General features: G+C 40.5%; 1 protein-coding gene across 3 annotated transcripts in view; it reads right to left on the bottom strand.

Moving 5' to 3' along the window:
* Positions 1-22,021, bottom strand: part of CHD7 (chromodomain helicase DNA binding protein 7) — a 552,230-nt gene extending 530,209 nt beyond the window's left edge. For all 3 annotated transcript variants that reach the window (XM_069220233.1, XM_069220235.1, XM_069220234.1), the window contains exon 1: positions 21,564-22,021. The gene's annotated coding sequence lies outside the window, so the exon portion shown is untranslated. The remainder of the gene's footprint in view (positions 1-21,563) is intronic.
* Positions 22,022-22,221: the final 200 nt, after the last annotated feature.

The following is a 22,221-nucleotide window of genomic DNA, read 5'->3' as shown; positions in this document are numbered from 1 at the left end:
CCACAAAACATGGGCCTTTGTAGGTTTTAAGAAGGAGTTGAGTTAAGAACTTCAGGAGTTTTCAGATGGCGAAGGTGGATTATCATTCCTGGTAATGACTATGCTTTCAGAGACCTATATACATGTATCAGACATATGACTGGATGGAATATGGACTACTGGGGATCTTGGGAAAATTTGTTTTGTGGTTTAAACCTTTTTGATTGCCTGCGGTTTTATTAGTAATGAAAGAGAAGCATAATTCTCGCTTTCGTGTCCTTAATTGAACATTCTTGATGTGATATCTAGAAAACTTTTTATTCCCCTCATTTACTTTTATCAGTTACAAATCTAACTCCTTCCTTAAAAAGAGGATACTGTGTGGCAGAGTTGAACAGGAAGTGGAGCCCAGGAGCCCACGTAAAAATCAAGGTATGCTTCAAATCAACAGAGCTGCCTGAAATGATTCTTCGCTTTAGCTCAATCTGTTGTCTGTAGAAACCTTCCCCTTCGGCAACAAAGTCCTCAGATAACGTGAGAAAAGTTCTCAATCTGCCTCCTGTTCAACACATTTAGTCGTAAGGCAAAACAAGATTACAATTCCCATTTTCACAGCTGCTTAGGTAGCCAAGCGAAGTAGAGAAAAGGAATAAAAACAAGCATCTGCAATGCAATAGGTCTCGCAAATGCTTGAGTTAGAGCTATTGGTGTTGTAAATTCATAACTGGAATTCTCTTGCCACATAAATTGGTCAACCGTGCATCATAATTTGGTCTTTTCCTGCCACTAATTCCAGTGGCCCTGCATATAACTAAAGCACTTCCATTTTATTTCCTCTATCTGCAGCAAAAAAAAAGGGAAGAAGAAAATGATGCCATTTAGCATCCTCATTTAAATCTACCATGCTTATTCCACTAGGATACCACTTTCACCACCCCACCATCAGAGTTGCTGGCTGGCTAACAATTCCCAACAAGCATTTGCAATGCAACAGGTCTCGCATTTCTTCGAGTTAGAGCTATTAGCAGTAGTAAACTCCCAACCAGACTTTTCATGCCTCATTAAATGAGGGGGGGGGGGGCTCAATCGTGCTGCTAAACAAGCGAGATCACGCTGCAAAAAAAGAAAAAAATTAGTCCAGAAACTGGACAGAAAACAGCGGGCCTCGTATGTTTTCAGTACTTGGTCGCTGCGCTCGAGGAGGACTAAGCACCGGAAAAGGCATAACATATGCATGCCTTCCACTAATGAAAGCAAGCACATTTTAAAAGGCAAGCCCACGAACCAATGAAAGACACTGACGTGACATGGGCGGGGCTCCGAGTCCTTTTCTAACTACTACAGCGTCACACAAGTGATATGCGGGCTCAACCAAAAAACAAAAGACACAAAACAGCCATGGAGGAGTTACAACAGAAATAAACTAGAAGGATCACCCAAACATATCGAGAGTGTTCAAGCAGTCATAGTGTAATAAGGATGTTAAGCTGGCCTGAATGATAGTCATAATTTCAATAAGGAGAGATTAATAAAAGATCTACAGTTATATACACACCAAATAAAAACCTTTTTTCAGAAACAAACTTTTCGCATTAGACTAACAGCACCATCTCTGCATCAGCACTGCACCATGTACACATCAGTGTACCAGCGCAGTCTCTCCTCAGCAGCAACTCAGAACCAACGCAGCAAGGCAAGCCAAAGAACAATTTAAAGTGATGGGTGTGGTTAAACGCCCACAGATAGATAACAGGTCGGAAAGCGCTTATACACTCAACCTAAAAAAGGGGCTCCCTGTCATGCAGTTTGTGCGTGCATGCACGTCAAAGATGGGGGCAACTTCAGGTCATGACCCGTACTTTCATGTTAACAAGACTGCGCTTTTTTAAAGGAAACCGATGTACTGGTACTGGCATTAAATGCAATGGCTGCTCCCCGGGGCATTTCACAAAAGAACGACTACAAGCGCTCATCAGCATATATTTACAGAAGAGGCAATAACAAATAAAATTTGATTTTTAAAGCCAGTGTAACGCCTGTTAATTAAATTGCTCGTTGATAACACCGGCTAAGTATCCCTGCCATAGGGATTGGGGGGGAGCAGGGGACTTCACACTGAGGGGGGGTTGGAGAGGGATTAGTATTACCAAAAGGGGAATTCCGGTCGGATTTAAACAAAAACAAAAAAAAAAAGTATTCGATTAAACGCATTTCAATAAAAATAAATAATAAATACACTTTTTGAAATCACTTGTAGCACTCAAAACACAGCAAAACGCTAATAGTGGCTAAATATAATTAGGCACATTTCAATCCAAAGATCAAGAGAAAAAAAAACGCACAACAAGGCAAACAATAACAAAATACAACACAAACATAACATTATATAGAAAATACCATTTGGGACATATTTCTAACAGAAATGCAAATACAATCAAATTAAGTGCATCAGATTAAACAAGTTGGTTTCACAAAAACAAGAAGAAAAAATGTCCAACCAAAGTATCCTAATCGGCAAGAACAAAAGAATACATATAACAGGCGAAGTACCCGTAGGCATGACCAACACCTCAAAAGGCAGGACACATGTAAAGTATTCTCCACACAAAACCAAGACGTTTTGAAACACATGAAAGAACCATTGGAAATACAGGGGCGTGCCAAATGTCAGCCTAAATACATCACGTCTCAAAGAAACAGAACAAGCGCTGCCTAGGCGAGACCTAAAAAGGGAGGGCAACAAAACAATTTTGTACACCAAAGTTTTAAGGTGTACCCAAAAACAAAAAAAAATTCTGACATTTCACCTTTTACAGCTGTGAAGCAGACTTTATACTGAAAAAAATTCGACACGCTTACTGGAGTACCTGGGGTCTCTAAGTGTAGGATAACAACCTGCAAAAGCAGGTCACTCCTTTGCAAGGGTGAGATGGAAGGCTCCCACCTCTAAAAAGGGGTGCAGTGGAAGGAGCGCGAGAGAATCTAACCATGCATTTGTTTTCAATTTATACGATTTACTCAGCTCATACCATTTACCTGAAAATCTGCATGTACATTTTGTAAATCTAATCAACTTGTATTTTCAGGAATCAATCAGGAGAACTGGGCTTTAATGCAGGATAGTGCAGAGTAAACGGGATTTACCAAAAACACACAATTGTCAAACTCTACATCAGATAATTATTACATCATGACAACTTGTGAAAACCGCTTTCAGAATTCTGAATAAAGCACTTGACGACTGAATTCCAATTCTTCGAGTTTTCATTACAAATTACTAGTTTGCAATCTACCCGCCAACAGTATCTGAGACACATTCCTCATACCGGCCAATTAAATTATAAATTAAACTGGGACCCCCCCAATAACTCCAGTTTGCACTGGAAACTGCAGAACATGCATTATGTAGTCAAATTGCTTTGCTATAGACTGGCTGAAGGTTAGAGCACGAAAAGGTGTGTTTAAATGTACTTTCTAGCAATGAAAGCCTTTTTCACACATTTTTATGTCTGCGTTTGGCTGCAGCAATCTTGGTTGCACATAACTATCAAATCATTGCAACCCGACATTTCCAATAAGGTCAAAGAGAGAAATAGCACATTCTTTTCTCTTCCAATCTGATCATCTATTTTAATCTGTCTGTTTCACTGCCCAGACAACGCTTTCTGAATGTGTGATCGATAAACGAGGCACATCTCTAAGTAACTGTTCACAAAGGACTCAGTAAGAAACCTAAAGGTGGGTGGGCTCTGAAGAATACCCCCAGCACGAGTTCACAATCTTCAACCATAAGCATAAGCATAGCAGGGGCAGGTGCTTCTGAAGCGGCAGCATGGAGTGATGCTGAGATTACAATTTAGAGGGACTCTCTCTTCGGAAAAGTAAAAGGATCAACCTGACTGTCTCATGGCAGAGTGGTGTGGTGTGTTGGGGGTATTTTGTCAGAGGGAATGGGGACCTGGTTTAATTATCCAGCATTCAATTTCCCCTTAGGCGTGCCTTCAGAAACTAATAACTACTCAGAAGTTAACACTTCGATGCACACTGGGAGGGCCCAGCCACGACATGGTAAGGTGATCAGGAACAGATAAGGCATGAGAAATTGCTGAACCTGGAGGACAGTGCTGTCAGGACAAGAAGTTTCTACAAAGCTTATCTCACTAAACAAACCTCAAGCACCTCATCCTGCTGAACACGTCATATGGAGGTCAGATTAATACTGTAAAAGGTGGCAGCTAGCAAAACTAGGACAGTCAAGCAGATCTCAATATGGATATGCTATACTCCCAAAGATCAGATATAAACACAGTCGAGAAGACCATTATTCATTGAGGTGGGGCTGACTCTACTCTTCCGTGTCAGCCACTAAAGGAGATATCCAGGTAATCTTAACAGAATTCCATAAGGAGATATTATCTCTGCATTAGGATAGTAACAGGACCATGTCAGAATCTGATCTCACCAAAGAATGGAATCTTGATCAGGAGGAAAACAGCATTGGAACTCCATACAAGCAGTAAAGACTCACATAGAATTTGAATATTCTAGAGACCCAACCGACGAAAAGAGTGATGTATATTCAAAGAGGAACAATGTTCACATCAGAGAAATCACTACTGAGGTGGCCAACAAGGATCTCAAAAACCATTTATTCCTAAAGGCAGGCCCAGAGGACATACATCTCGATTATGTTCAAAGTGTTTTCCGTGTTGCAGCAAAAGAGAAATCTAACATTGGAGGTGTTAACTAAGGTACATGACTTTAAAAATAAAGAAACTATTCTGGCAGCTGCCCAGGAGAGAACTAAAAGGCCATCCTTTGTATCAAGCAGTCTACTTTGGGGGAAATGAAAGGATTTCAAAGATATTACTACCGTCCTGAAATGAGGGGGCATCACCAAGAGGCGGGGTTTCCCCATTCTGTTTATACTTCACATTTAAGGGCACAAAGCTTGTGGGAACGGAAGGTGACAGAGGCAAGAGATACCCTGGGCCTCTATGATAGCAGAGAAGCCACACACATCAAGAACTCACCTCTATGGGAAGGAGGGATGCCAAAGGAAACAGACGCTCCCCAAAAACAGATAAAGCCCATAAAGGCATAAAAAGAATGTGACAGCTGCACAATAATAGATTGGCAACATCGGAAGAGGATTCAGCTCACAATGCAGAGTTTAAAGTCAGCGCACCCATGCTGATGTACCTATCCAATGAACAAGAAGTCTTTCAGGCTTACATTCTTCTTCTCAAATGCACACACTGTCAGCGACTTCATTTCCGGCAAGTTCTTAATTCAACAATGGCTCTTATTGTTGGGGGGGGATGGTCTGTTCACCTTTGGTTCCAAAGAAGCCAGTGGGATCTCAGTGCCCTATACCATAGTCAGCCCCTCGAAACACTGCAGGACGTTCTGAACCAGATATTCCTGACAGCTATGTTATTGCTGTATTATATATTGGAGATTCTTATACCACGATCTGTTATGCTGCGTTTATGTTTAGTTACCCTATTCTCGAAGCAGGCAGAGATATGCAACAACAGACATTCAAGTATGATTAAACGTGACAGAGTAAAACATGTATGGAACCAGTAGCTTTGGCAGTCAAAAACACTGGTGTATCATGACTGGTTCAGTGGGCTCCAGAAGTTAAAAAGTTGGTAAGGATAGGTAAATGAATATAATATCAATAATCACCCTGTATGTCCACACCTTAACTCCCTGAATCAATCTGTTGATTTGTAATGTGCCACGACTGTGGTCTTATTCGCCCCTGTCTCAGTTACATGCCACAATTTACACGAAGGTAAAAACGATGGCAATATTGAGGAGGTGGGGGCTAGCATATGAATAGGACTAGAAATGTACAGCTTAAAAGGGCAGATGTATTGGTCTCTGTGGAATGTTAGGTTGCCAAAAACGTGTGTGATTATATACATACACACACACATATATATATATATATATATACACACACATATACACACACACAAAATAATTTTATGTTAATCCTCTACTCATAGTAGCCATCTTTCTAAAGGCTGTGTAGTTATAGGTGGGGATTTCAAAGGGGTCCTTCAGCCAGCAGAAGAAACATCGCAAATAATACCCACACGCCCAAAGGCTCCAGTTTCTCTAATGCAAGACATTATTTTATCTAGACCCGGGAGATGTATGGAGGCAGCAGCACCTTGAAAATCAAGACCATACATTCTACTCCAATGTACATGTCGTACACCCACACTGACGTCTTTCTAACTCCAAGAGACTGCCATAAATCATGTTGACAGAAATAAAACCTAAAATCGTATCAGATCATGCAGCATTATGGCCGACCGTTCACTCATTTGTACCAAAGACACCGTTACACAATCCATGACTGGCCAACAAGTTGGCTTTAATGGACCCAGTGGTGAAGGAAAACATTAGGGAGGCATAGAGCATGATGTTCACAAAAATGATGAGACGTGCGTTGGGATGCAGCCTAGGATGCAATAAAGGCAGTCATAACAGTAGTTAATCTCAATACAACGATATAGAATGAATAAGAAAGCAGAAACTTGATACAGATTTAAAACGTTTAACAGTCATACATAAAAGTGAGAACTCACTAAGAATGTATAGAGATGAGCACAGTGAGGGGCGAGCTGGGACAGCAATTGATATACGTTGCCACCAAGAAACGTATTCATAAAATAATCATCACGAAAAGGGAGATAAAGTGGAAAGACTGTTGGCCTACAAGTTCAAGCTAATAAGAAACAAGAACCACACACCAAAAATGAGGGACGTGGAAGATTCACAGATACAATGTTGAAATAGTAATCCACCTTAATGGTGGAACCTGAAGTAACCTTTAGGTTGCTCCTCATACAGTCCCACTGTCCTCTTAAATACAGATGTGAAAATTTCGATACAATTTACACCCTTGTATACAGTGTGGCTTGATTGTATTTCCCCTTAACAGTCTGGATTGGTACAGGATGGTCATGCCAGAGATAACAGTGTGGTGGTTACCCTCGTGGAAGGGTCAGAGAACTATGCATTTAATAGTTTTTTAAAAACAATTAAATAAAATTATATGGAATGGTGATTGCAGTTAAATGACCAGTAGCCCACAAGCACTGAAGAACAATGGCTTCGCTTGGACATAGGGACCCACTGGAAACTTAGGTATTAATTTACCATACAATATAGCGCATATCAGAGTACTATCCTTCCACTGTTGTAGGTTCTATATAAAGGCCCTTTACTAGCGGGGCAAACTCAAAAATATCTTGGTTCAGTAGGATAATGTGTAAAAGATTAGTTTTCTGCCATGTCAGTTATACAAACTCTACCATTTGGGGTTCATGTGGTACCCACAGACAATGCAGAAGAAATTAACATCCTTTGGATGGAAGGATGGAGCCGTCCCCCCACCTCCCAAACATAAAAAAGTATAAATGGCCACACTAATTCAGAGCACCTCGGAAATAGGCTGACATTTCCAAACATCAGGGTTTATATCCAAGCAACCCGCGTTTGCCCTGCACTGGATTAAAACCATAACCTGGGGGAACAAAAGAATGGACCAAATTTTAGCAGCATCTCTCCCCCAGTTCATTTAAAAAAACATATTATGGTTATCACATAGGGCAAGACCAAGGATGGGATCACTTAGATTGAATCTTTATATTGCTAGGCAACACACACAAAGACGGCTCTACAACGTTTCCCTCGCCAGTGCCACCAACAGTACATAACCCCGATTTCTCATAGAGAATTCCTGTCCCCATGATTTAGAGGTTGGAACAAAAACAATCCACCTTAACTGGAGAGTTCTTTTTCAAATGCGGGCTTAATACCAGGGACAACATACAAGCTAGCATAGGCTTGAGCAGGGAAAGATAACGCCCAACTAACAACTCCTAAACTAGGTGAGTTCCTGGGCAGAGAAAAAACCCTCTAGAAACGGTTTACAAACGAGCAAACAAAAAAGGGATAACGCTGATTCAGCGGTTGATAGCCAATGTAACATCTACGGCTGAATATAAGTACACCCCTCCAGTGTGTGACAGATTTTAGGCAGGGTGGTGGTGGATTTGAAGAGAGAGACCTGCGGTCGAATTTGGCAGAGGGCAGCTACTTCATTAATATGCAGTCTTCAATGTGTATTAATTATTAACAAGGCGCTATGTGTCCCAGATTTGATTACATGCTGTATTTGTCAGCCATGATGCATGCTGGAAGAATAGCGAGGATAGGAACGGTTTTCTACATGTGGTGGTTCTGTGCACATGCCTAGACGTATTGGACGGAAGGAATCTCACATCAGACACATAGTGGAAACTACTCTGGCTTTGCAACTGCTGACAGAACTACTGGGTGACGAAGAAGAGAATTGTTTTGTTATTGAGAATATACTAACAGGCAAATTCATTTTGCACTTACTACTGGCAGACAGAGAGGCACCAGCACAGGTCTGAAGCCACCAAATCGCCCCTCCTGTATTATGTGGTGGAGTAAGACCTGGAATATACGTGCTGTGGAAAAATTTGATCAGCAATCCTTTTTTGGTAGATCATATAAATGTAGCCCCATCTTGGCTGCCATTTAAAACTTACCTGGAGAGGAATCAAACCTTATAGGCAAACCAGAAATGATACCAGTATAAACAAAGAGCGAGACAACACGTGACACCATCATCAGCTGATTACTCAATGTTTTGTAGTAACAACTGTTTCCAGCACAATAGATATACTCAACCTCTTTATGTACGATGTTCCAATATTCTAAGACGATTAATCCCAGATCAATCAGAATCAAAAATATAGTTTGCATTATGTGTATACTGTAGCAATAACTCAAGTTATACTAAAGGTAAAAAAAGAAAAAACAAATTGGTGCCCAAAATGGGGAAAATAAAAAATTAAAAAAAATAAACCCCCTCTAGAGCTCCTGCATACATACTACACATAGCCGAAAAAATGTTGGTCACTCAGTACACAAACAAAAAGAAACAAAAGAAAACGTATATGCTTGTGAAAAGTAAACAACGTTATCCAAAGCATCCTATTGTGAACAAAAAGTTGTATGTAAAGACTTAGGCACTGCAAGTCTACCAACATGAAATAGAAAAGCAAGAAATGACATACAAAATATTTCATGAAGTTACAGTAAGTAACAAAATACCATTTAGTTAGTCTAATCATAAGAAAAAATACGGTTGATGTTTGTGAAGTGTAATAATACCCACTTCTGAGAAAAGTTATGTTTCTTGTATTTCGTCCCATAGTATAACCAAAGGCGTTCAGTTATTAAAAGTACTGTCACTGAACAAAGGCACTTACATGTCTGTTATCTGTAAGGTCTCCTAGCAATATACTTACAAAATACCAGCTGCATTCATGTCAAACACATGCAGAATCTGCTAACAAGTGATCACCACTCCTAATAGTAACTGCAACAAGCAGGCCCACGAACAATAGAAAAAGAACACACATATTATACATACTCAGTTAAAACTAAAACATCTCTCTTTTACAAATTAAAAACAATACAAAAATGCATACATTAGAAACAATAATATACTCAGTGTAATAGCATTACAACATACAGTACAAGAATACAAGTAACAATGGATAGGTGTGGACCCAAAACAAACAAAAGTTTGGGCGCAAACTAACATTTCAGAACAAACACCTCTCCCTTATTCACATATATAATCAGCAAGCTAAATTGGTTCACACTTCAGTCTTTTGTTGTTACCTGCCTCATTTACGTTATCCCCTATAAAGGGGTCTTGTTCGTTCATCACACATCTTAGCATCCCCACCCGATTCCTCAATAACTTCCTCATTCCTTAGATGTATCTGCAGTTCACTTTTCTCCAGTTCATCCCACTCCACATACTTCCTATTAGTACTGCTCCTCTTATACACATTAGTGTCATCTTTTAAGGTTGTTGTTTTCAGATTGCACACCTTTCCATCACTTAGCTGAAACAGCATAACAAAGGGTTTAGATAATGTTTATAGGAGCAGTACTGACTTTCCTCAATGTCCCTTCGACTGTTTCTTTAATTTTACTCACATTCCTACCGGCAGTCACTGATGCAGAGCCTCTCCAAGAATTGCACTGCTCCTTATATTGTTGGGAGCATTAATAAACTTTTTCATACCATGTCCACAGATACCTTACTATTAAGTCCACCAACCAATCAGAATGACTTGCAGATCTCACATGTCAACCATGCATAACTTCATATGGGGTAACACTTAGGACACTACTGACCAAAGTCCTTTAAGTCCACACTGTTTTTGTTGCACTTGTTCCCAATTCTCATCACTATTAGCAAGATGAAAGGCAACTTTGAACTCCAATTAAATTGCTCTATCATGTCATTTCAACTGGGATTATTGAGAGATGTGGTATTGTGTTCAATCCCTACTAATAATGCTAAACTTTACCCAAGTATCATTTATGACACGTGCAATTATCCCCTCATTGCCAAACACGGTTTATGAAGTTTACAAAAGTATCAATATCAATTTTACTAACTACTTTGACCACAGGCCATTTTGAAAAAAAGCATCTGTGAGTGCAATGATTTACTTGGATTGAGATCCTGCTGTACCCAAAATGTCGAATACTGCAGTATCCCACAATTTCTTAGGAGCCATTGGTTCACACACATTCGGTCAAGGTAGCCAAGGATTTATCACCATTGGCACAAACCGTACATATCCTTACTAACAACTCTATATTCACATGCATCCCCAGGCCACCAAAACCATTTCTTAAAATCTTGTTTTGTCTTAATACCATAATGTCCTTCATGACACATCAATCATGTTAATTTAAGATATATGGGGTACCACCTTATACCCTCATTTCAGTCAAAACCCATTCACTGTCAATTTCCAACTTCAAACATTTCATGGTGGGTCTCAGCGCACACAGATTCGGCCAACTATATAACACATGAAGGATAATCTTACGCAAAATGTAATCTTTCATATAGTCTTCTTCACATTTTTTATCATTAATAGCAGGCATACACTGAGTATGTATTAAAGCAATATTAAAGTATTCCCAATCATTCTCCATGGTTTCTGTAATGTCTGAAGGCATTCTAGATAAAAAATAAAAGTCTGCGTCACATTCTTCCTTCCTAGAACATATTATACACAATTAATTCTTGCAACCTCAAGGACATTCTAGCAATTCGTGTCGAGGCCTTAATCATACCCTCAGTGGTTAGAATTTTCACCAAAAGTTTGTGGTCCGATGTAGTGCACGTTGTTTACCCCTTAAGATTGGCCTGAAATGTCCCAGTGCCCACATAAAAGCTGAAGTCTCTTGCTTAATTTCAGAGTACTTCTACTCAGCCAGGGTCAGGGCATATTAGGCAAACACTATGGTGATTTCCTTCTCATCCCTGATCTTCTGCTTTAGGACACCACCTAAGCCTTATTACTGGCATCTGTTACAATTCTCAACAACCCAGGATCAAAACTATTCAAAGTTGGGGCATTAGTTTTCTAGTCACAATCATAAAATGTTCCCATATTTCTTACTCTAAACAAATTTAGATTTGTTCTTTATTATTTGTTTAATATTAGATTAAAAAGGTGCAAACTTTTTTTTTTTTTACATATTTGGCATCATAGCCAGATAAACTAAAAAAGACTGTATTGCATCTTTATTCAAGTGTGCAAGGGCTTTGAGTATAGTTTCCACCAAGGAAGGTTTGGGCTTAATACCCTACTTATACAGCACATGTACCAAATAAGTAACAGACTGCACAGCAAGTTTATGTTTTGAATATTCAACTGTTAGCTCCTTGTTCAATACCTTCTATGAGATATCATGTTACTCCTTATTCTTTAAAAAAATGACGATGTCATCTTGAAAACTGTTGCCATTTTTCATTTTTCTTAACTGGTATAGCAATCTTAGAAAAACGGTGGCCGGTGATGCTAATCGGAATGAAATCCTCATACTAGTAACATCCTACAGGGATGATAAAAGTGGTGTACTGTTTGCTTCCTTCAAGCAGTGAAATTTGGTGGTAAGCTACTGACAGATCTAATGTTGAAAGCTAATATTTCTGAATTTTTTGAAAGAAATAATTTGATCAACCACAATGTTGTTACTCAAATGGCATAAATCTATGCAAATTCTTCTTACCATTACTATACCTTGCTACTAACACAGAAAATATCCACTCAGAAGACTAATGTTTCCAGTTCTTTCTTAACTTCCTCCTTCAAGAGAACAGGAATATTCCTTACTTTGTGAGTCTTTGAAATTGCACTTCAAAACGTGTTGAAAATCAATTAAGTTACCAATCTGACCACTGAAGACGTTAGGAAATTAAGCATAATGTTACCTGTACATTCACTCTCATCCACAATCATAACTGGATCAGGATAAGTTTGGGATCAACACCATATGCAAGTTTCCCAGGTCATGCATACGAGCACTGAGGGGGCCTTTCTTACTGATGTATAACTTCTACAGTTTGGTTTTCAGATTCAAGAACCTTAAAACAATAAATGTTCTATACCCAGCAACTCTATTCTCTCCCCCTTAGTAACTTTCAGGGATTTCGGTTTATTTTACCCCTTCACCCAACTTCTTTTTTAACAAGTTGTGCCAAGCTTCTCCATTAAAAAAACAGTATATGGAGATTCAGAATCGGCATACATGCCAATGACTCCTCCAATACATGCGGTACAGTGTTTTCTTCCTTTTAAATCTTGCCCACTTACGTTTATTATAAAAGACTCTTGGCAATCAGTAATATTATGTATCGGATTGTTCTCCTCAGTCAACCTGCCATCTTCAGTACATTTAATTGTGGTTTCTATCATTGTTTCTTCCTACATACTTTAGAATTATGCCCCGTTAAACTTCTTTTGGAAAAATGTATACCTAATAATACTGACACACATTGGGAGCAAAGTAACTATTGAAATCACTAATAGCATTCTTATACACGGTGCCCCCTCCTCATCTTTAACATATGCTCATAGTCTTTTAGTCCTTTTGAATATAAAAATATATATAATTTTCTTTTGATCAGCTGACATTTTCCCATCCTCATCAATCGTCACTAGGTAATTAAGAAAGTAGTACTTCTATTCTACCCATTTCATACATGGTTCACCACCAGTAGGGCAAAATGGTTGAGGCAGAGCAAACGAGTAACTGTGAAGACATTTGGCACCAAGACAAGTTGGAAGGCGAAGACAGAAAACAAAAAGGAAAAAGTGGTCGAGTTCAGTGCCCCAATTTCACCTCAACGGACTAAAGAGCTATATGTACAAAGCTTTTTTCTGGTCGCAAATGGGCCTATTGGCAGAATTGTCCCGTTTGCCACTAGAAAAATGCTTTTTGGGATGTACATAGCCCAACCTGCAATTCGGTAACTTGTTACTAAATCGCAATCTGGGTTTTGCAATTTGGAGGTAGGGAGTGTTAAGGGCATCCCTTCCTAATACCAAATAAAAATGGTATGTACGATTGTTTTCAGACCGTGAATGCAGTCACAAAACAATTGCAGTTAGCATCAATTTCAAATCGATGCTAGCCCAGTAGCAAAGGGGAAGGGTTGTGAATGCATGCAAAAACGTTTTTTTTTTTTTTTTTTTTTTTTTTTTTTTTTTTTTAAGAGCAGGCAGTGGTCCCACTGCCTATTCTTCAAAAATGAAACTGAAATTCTTCTTCCCCCCCCCCCCCCCTCTTTTCTTTCCACAGCCCATTTTCCTTTAAGGAAAAAGGGCTGCGTCTATTTATTAAATAAAAATAAAAAGCACTGCTTTATTTAAAAGTGATCACCACCATGGTGGTTTGCGAACACCAGCAGACCACCATCCCTGCGATTTTTGTGATTTCCCTTGGTTCGCAAATTGCAACCTACCCCATTAATATTAATGGGGTGGGTCTGTTTGCGACCCCTCCCACCTCGGGAATCGCAAAAGAAACTCAATGCAGTTTCTAACATTTGGAATTACGATTCGCATGGAATTTTGCAATTAGGCAATCGCAATTCCAAATATTTGTACATGTGGCCCTAACTCACTGTTCACGCTTTATCACTGAAAAAAGGATACATATACCCTCTAGCCCGGATCACCAAGAGTGACACTAGTATCCTGTATCACAATTCACAAAAGACGACAACACCAGTAAGAGTTGTAACTGGTACAAAGAAAAGAAACAAAAGGAAAGAAGAAGAAACCACCAATCTTGTAACATAAAAAGGTACAAGGCAAAATAACTCAAAATAAAATCAGTGTTATGCCAACACTGAAACACCAACCAACAACAACACTGCCAGCTGCTCAGGATCCTCCAATTAACCGCCAAAGATTCCAAACTAAGTTCTAAGAACACAGTGAATAGACATACTGTGCATACCGAGGTAAAACATCTCTGCTCTCAAACACAAGTTGTAACCCAAATTTGTAACTCATTTGTTTCACATATAGAACTAAAAAAATAAAAAACAAAAATAAGCATGATTTGTGGGGCGAGAAAGTCGGAGTGCTAACTATTTTAGAAATAAGAAAAGAAATTGCATATTTTATTCTACCAATAAAAAGTAGCCATGTTTTAATGGGAAACAAAATACATTGGAAAAAGCCCTATTTTTGTGTTTAAAAAGCTTCTTTCACATACAAGAATGGTTAATGGGCACAATCATTAGCGGGAAACAGACAGTAGGTGGTACTGTGATGCTAAGACTACTGCACAGACTAAATGTTTGATACGTCTTCCCAGAAGGTCATCTTTCACACAGGGAATAACTATTTGTTTGGTGCATTCAAATAATCCAAAATACATCAAAAAGGTTCACAGCTTCTATTGTAAATGTAGGTCTATACTGTGTACACTGTATTTTATTAATATATATATATATATATATATATATATATAATTAGTCATTAACAAAGGCAGCAATTAAGAAAATATGGCTAACTCAGTGTCACTTTTTTGGGAAGCTAACTTGACCATTTTCAGGCAACATGTGTTTCGCAGCAAAGTTTGCCGCTTCTTCAGGGCTGAAACAAAATGGTAAACTAAGTTATGTTTAGGAATTTTAGTCCTGGTATTGAACTAAACCATTGATTAAAAAAAAAAATCTCTATCCTAAGGAACGCCTTGTACTTTTTGTAGTAAAAGTACTGTGTCTTTCAGGATCAATGCTAGATTAGTCACCAATGGGGCCAAATACTGATCAACCTTCTGTCACTAATCTCATGCCAGATATCATGGACTGGGAACGTGGTTTATTGCCCCATTGTGCAGTTTAGGTAGAAAATAGATGATGGGTGTATTGGACTTTTTATTATCCAGGTACTGTAGTTCTTCTAATTCTAGAAATCCCAGATTCTAATATTTATTTTCTTCAAAGGAGTGGATGCCTGTAATTCAATAGTACTATACTTGATCCCTTCACATTTCTTATAGTTAGTGTTTACAGACATTTAAGAGCTTCATAATCTCTAAAATTCAATACAACCACATTTCCCCTTTGTCAACCTGACGTATAAATATATTGACATCATCCTTCAACAAAAAGTGATTTTTTCTGGTTTATTGTGAGCTTATTGTCCCTAGTATTGTGTGTGACATGCAATCAATTTAATACAACATTAAGTCAAAGAACACATCTATGACATTGTCTTTGAGCAAAGCCAAGACAAAAATTGGATTTTTAGACTGACTGTTCTCTATCTTCAACAATTCACATTTTCTGAAACAAGTTTTCCATATCTGGGGTAGTAGGTTCGGATATACTTATTAGTAGTAGTTTTTCACACAAGTCCTGAATGGTTATGTGGGAAAGGTTAGGAGTAGACTTGACTTTAATTAGACGTTCTGTCGCAAAACAACTTTCAGTTTTAAGATACTAATAAATTTATATACATCAGTTTTCAGGTCACATTTGTTTACATGTCTTGAGCATAACCTATAATCTGTTTTTGATCCATGCTCACTTCATCTTACTATGAGGTAAACGCGAGAAATAACATTTTTGTGGAAATACTTGGAAATCCAAATTTTGAGCTCAGTATTTATATGGAATGCGTTGTTTCTCATTGATTCGGAGTACTGTGGGAAAAAAGTTTGTAATTTACATAGTAGAAACTGTCCACAGATAGCATATGAACTAAAGCTCATTAGGAAACCTTTCTGTTTAATATTAGAAAGACATGGATAACTAGGTCAGTGTAATCACCAGCGAGAGCTGTGTCAACCACCGTTTAATAGTCTCTGTACTTATGTTGTGGGGCTTAAAATGTTCTTAGGGTATGGTTACGGTAACTAAATTTTAATCTGTGTAGAAAATAGTTTTTAGGCAAAGTGGCTGTAAAATGTGTGTTATTGACAATGAATGCTGTGCACCAGTAAGAGTCTATGTTATGATGTTTAGGTATTTTTAAAATCAATGGTTTAGTTCAGCCCCAGGAATAGAATTCCCAAATATAAATCAGTTTGCTGCTTCTTCAGGGCTGAAACAAAATGGTAAACTGATTCGAAACATGTGTAGGCTGAAAGTTCTCAAGCTGGCTCCACAACAAAAGAATGACACGGAGTTAGCCATATTTTGTTAATTGCCGTCCTTGGTAATGACTATGTATAAAGTTAATGAGAGAGAAAATACTGTGTATACAGTAAATACCTACATTTCCAATAAAAAGGAGTGAACCTTGTTAATGTATTTTGGATTATTTGATTGTGCCCAACAAATACAGCTATTATTGTCTAACTATATGAACCAGATAGGCCAACAGGCTTTTGTTGAAACAGCTAAGCACAGGGCTTGCTCGTCATTGTTAAACAATTCATTTTTCCATAGCAGTTTCCCAATAACTTCGATGCCACATCACCCTTCTAAGTCATCTCCCCCTGGAACTGTTTATAAAGGATATCCTCTGAAAAAAGAAAAAAAAAGAAAGAAAAAAAAAAAAAGAAAAAAGAGTATTTGGCTCCTCCGAACACACATTAAAGCAGCAGAGAAATCAGTATGAAAATACAGGAAAATAAATAAGTATCTTGGACGGTACAAATGTATATAGCAAGACTTCCAATTAATGAAATCAGTGGTGCATGACAGGAAAATATTTAGTGCTGCAGGTGTCACAGTTTATACCAATTAATTACTCAAAGGGACCCAAACACTGAATGTTGCCACTTGATTAAAAAAAATTAAAAAAAACACACACACACACAAAACTTTAAAAAACTTCTAATCTTTACGTGTTTAAGGAATAAAATGGCCCCGTTTCAACACACAAAAAACAGCACTGAAAACATGACCAAAGAAGGTGAACAAGGACATTTAAACCCTGGCCCAGAAAGACCAGCAATTAATGAACAGCTTAGGAAATAGTAGCTGCAGAGTATCTACTAAGTTCTGCCATCTAACCAGGCTAATCCCTTCCCTAAATACTAAAAAAGTTAATCATCTGAGCTGGTTTTTGTTATGTAATTTAGCCACAAAATGCAGGGCAGAATCTCAGGAGTGTTACCAGACAATGTGTTATACGAACGTCAACACTACGTACAGTACTACATTTGTGGCTGCAATTGGTTGATTAGTGTTTGGTGGTTGAGTTTCGCCTTTTCATTTAATAATGCAATTCATCCGAATAACAGAGAGGGCAACGTCCAGGTACTATGTTCGTCACAATATAGATGTACTTTTTCATTAGAGACTAGAAGATATGGTTCTAAACAGCTGCAAACCGATTGCCTGCTTTCTTAGAGCGATGTGTAGGAGAATGATTACTGCTTGGTTTATCTCCGGTATTTGTTTCACCTTTCTGGTTATTTTTATATTCAAACTGTGTTTGTTTCTGGAATTCGTTATCCAAAAACCATTCAGATTAATCTGAATCTCACCCCTTCTATTCCCAAACAGATGAAGCAAGCAATATTAATGCCATAATTAAGTATTATAAAACAGCTGAAGACTGCTGACTAAACTGTCGTTAGGAGCCCGCCAGTGCTGACCAATGTCAACTTTCAATTCCACCACCACACTACACTTCCTGTCTCTTGTGCTCAAATCTTGCATTTCATTTCTATTTAATAACCTCTACGAAACCAGTTCTCAGTGAGTACAATTTTTGCTGGCCACTGCTTACCCTCGTTCATAAGAAATATGAACGAATAAACAGTGCGTCTGTGCAAAGGTTTAACGCAGAGAATTCAAACAGTACAAGAACATACAGACCCAGAGGCATACAAAAATACTTATGCACCTTTGTAACCACCAGAGTTCTAGGAAGCACATCATCACTGTAGGCGGGATTCTTATCCCGTTTTGCCAAACTCATTTCAAGTACAATTCACATAAGGTATCTGCGGACCTAATTACCAAGATGCTAACTTGACAGAGCAAGATGCACACCAACGCAACTTGTGTCCCGGGAGAATCGCCAGCGTCAATGGCAGGGTATCATGACATATAAATATAACACTCTGTCCTAATTCTGCTGGTATTTAGTAGGTTTTTGCTTCGACAACCGAACCGTGGCAGCCTCAAAATCTACAATAGAGAAAGGTTTGATAAAGTGGGTTGCCCAAGTTTAATTAACCCTAAAAATCATAATGTGTAGGAAACTACAATAGGATTTTTTTTATCGCGGGGAAAAAAAAACTAAAATGAACTAATGCACATTTCAGTTGAACATGCTCTTGTGGCTTTTCTGTAGGAACATCTATGAAAATATTACATGTCCAGAGGGCGTTACTGGTCATTCATTAACTGGTACATACTGAAGGAACCTTTCTACAGCTTGTAGATTTACGATTAACAAAAAGTGTTTTCCGTCAACCCCAGCTAGAGGGACAAGACTTACAGTTACCCGACCATCAATAAGGAAAACGTTCTCCACTTACTAGACAATGGAGGGTATCGACAGATACAGCGAACTACCAAAACTACAGACTATTTAAACCTCTGTGACAACTAGAGCCCAATGCTCTACGTTGCACACATCATCTTGGCTATTCCTTCGATGCTTTTGGACCAATGAAGAACAAACACCGACAATATGAAAGCAAAACAACAAACATGCATCAGGGCTTCCAGCAGTACTTAAATTCAAGCTACCCTCATAACGTAACATAAAAACCCATTAATGCAACTGGATGCCAATTCTTGTAACGTGCAAAGGAAAAGACTTCTGAATCATCTACTAACTGATAAATGGAGACGGGCAGCCAAACTTATTCCACTGGGAATAGGCATAGAAATCAATACACTCCTTGAAAACCTGTTGCCTTTGTAAACTAGGCAGGATGTGTTCCAGCACCTTAGAGAAACATTTTCATGTCACTACTAGATGCAAAAATATTGATCAAAGTATGTTGTATGTATAGTGCCATGAACAGATGTGAAGCATTTCGGATATGAAATTAGTTATTGTGCAGTACATTACTCAACAAAAGAAAATATAACTGTGTTCATCATCTACAATCTTCTGAAAACAGATACAAAGTTGCTAGGTTTGGTGAAAGGGGATATTTAAATCAAAGAGTGCTTCACAGATATCAATGTAATTCACCAGTACACAAAAGCATAATACAGGCCTGACTGGTCAAATTTAAACTGTGTCACAGCTGAAAGACATTATTTTTTCAGCTACTTCTGAAAATCAGTGCCCCTGCATCCATCAATTAACGTATACTATCAAAACAACAAGAACACGTACACGAGGTTTCAAATCATGACAAATTAAATATTTTTTTCCTATTCAATTTAATATCTTGTTTAAATTAACAGTACCAATGGCAATGGTCGAGTAAATGTAGAGAAGCTGCATTGTTTTACTGAAACTAATGATAAACCTACCCATTGTAAGCACAAATGCAGTATTCAGGGAGAAAAAAAACAAAGATGGGACTGCAGCGCAAGTAGAGTAATGTACGTCAACACCGATCTACCCCTGGACGTGCTTAGATGTCAGAACGGCTGTGGCTTCCATTGCCACGTTACCAGAGCACGAGGGGCTGTTACCAATGAAAACACAGGAAAATCCGTCAATCATACAGGCAGCGGACGGCCTGAAAGTTTCTTTTCACTGCGGAACCTAGCAGCGTGCCCCAGGCCCTGTGTGATCGCCGTCAATGAATGGGCCACAGTCAAATTAGAGCTGCCATTTTAGGTTATGGGTTTGAGAGTTTCTGTTGTACAAGGAAATAAACACATACCCTCGTTCAGACACAGCAAGACATCAGAAAGGCGAATTTTCCTTTGGCTTCCTGTGTGGCTATATCTTACGTTTTCACACAGATGTACAGAGCGAGAGATGGAGATATGTGAGTAAGATATATAGTGAGACCCTGCTGAACGGAGACCCCCCTCCCGTCTAGAGGCAGGCAATATTCAGCTATACGACACACATATATGGGTTTCTCCAACGAAAAAGTAAATCGTCCTATTACCGATCTGAAAGTGCTCCTTCTGGGTAGCCACTTTAAATAAATAACGACCGTCACCTCGCAGTGGAGTCAGCCCTGAAGGAAAATATACTGTTTTATTTTTAGAAGCGTCCGACTGGGAAAAGGTAGAAGCCAAGTGCTGCGTGCTTATTTCTGCCTTTGTCTATTGTTATAAACACTTGCTTTGGGAGATTCGCGAGAAGCAGTTCAAGGAAAGCGGCCAACATGACATGATTAGCAAGAGGATCCGCTTAGCAAGGTGTTTGTTACCCCTCTCATACGATCGCTACTGCCCGTAGCTCCTGCCACTCGGCTAGTACCTGCCCTGGGGGAGCAGCGGATGGACAGGGCAGATCAATCAACGCACATAGGATAGCAAACCCCTCCCCCACTTAAACTAAGGAAGAGGTGACTAATGGCCTGAAATCACCTGAATGGTGAACGTGGGTTGACCCCCCCCCCCCCCCCCCCCGGTGGAAGAAGGGCCCCAATCACCTCAAGACGGGGCCACCATTCGTAAGAAACTCGTCGTGGAGCACAGCCGCTCGTTCTGTGAAGCTACGGGTAGAGAGAGACCCTCAGCCCTACGGAAAACCACCCGATATTTAGCAGGGCTCCTCGTCCCTTTAAACTTCCAGCAGCACCCCCACTCCTCCACCCTCAAGGACGCACACTTTGCTCAACTTGTTCCACAACAACAGAGACCTCGTGGGGAGCCCCAGCCAGGCTCTCGGGGTCCCCGTCCCAGCCCGCGGCCCTCAAGCACAACTTTCGGTTGCTTCTAGGATTTAACAAAACAACAAGGGCAGCGCGTGGGGCCCGCAACACCGGATGTGTAGGTGCACCGGCAGCCCTCACCCCGGGTCCGCCTCCCTCCAGGAGGGTAACCCGAGCGCAGACACGGCCGATGGATTATTCACGAGGGCTCAAGTGGGTCACGGGGGAGAGCAATGGCAGCTCCAGGCGGTGCCACCCGCGAGGTGTCCGCTCTGCCACGGCTCGTGCCCCTGTGACACCCCTTGACCCCGGGGTGTGCCTTAGCGCCCCTGACAACTCTCTCGCTGTCGGGCTGGTCTCCTTGGATCCCCCCGAACCTGCCATCCGTCTCCCCGAGCCTCGTGGGGCCTCCCAGCACTCACCAGGCGCCGGTCAGTGTCTGTGTGGCTCGGTGCGACGGATCCTGCCCGAGCGCTCACTTCCTGCTGTCGCGGCTCCCGTGCCGCCTCCGCGGCGCTCCATGTTCCTGTTCGCCGCGGGGCTCCAGCCCCTCGTGTCCCCGGGCTAATGCCCCCCCTCTGTGCGCTGCGGTGCCGGTGTGCGCGCTCGGGTGCCGGTGCCTGCTGCCCGCCCGGCCCCTTTGTGTAACCTCACTCGCTCCAAGTTTAATCCGATAGTTCCCGAGCACGAGCGCGTCCGGCACCAGAGAGAGGCAGAGCCCTCGCGCAGCACTCTCGCGCTCTGGCTCGCGGCCGCGCGCGCTCTCGCACGCCTGGGCTCCCCCGGGGGCCGCGCGCGCACACGTTGTGGAGGACACCCAGGCCAGGCACGCGTGCCCGCGCGTCTCACCCCTCCGGCTTCTGCTCACCCCACCCGCCTCTCCTTCCTCCCTCCGCCCTGACGTCACCCGGACAACTGGCATAATTTATGCAAGAATCCGGGCGGCTGGGGGAGGGGAGCAGGGGGACACTCATTCATGCACAAGTTTTTTTCCTCCCTCTAAAGGCTGTTTCTTCCTCCATCCTCTCTCCCCGCCAGTGCGGGGGTCGAGGGGGCTGTGGGGAAGGAGAAGGGGAAAGA

This window comes from Pleurodeles waltl, chromosome 2_2, assembly GCF_031143425.1.
Source record: "Pleurodeles waltl isolate 20211129_DDA chromosome 2_2, aPleWal1.hap1.20221129, whole genome shotgun sequence".
NCBI classification, from domain to species: domain Eukaryota; kingdom Metazoa; phylum Chordata; class Amphibia; order Caudata; family Salamandridae; genus Pleurodeles; species Pleurodeles waltl.
This window is presented reverse-complemented; position numbering and strand designations above follow the sequence as displayed.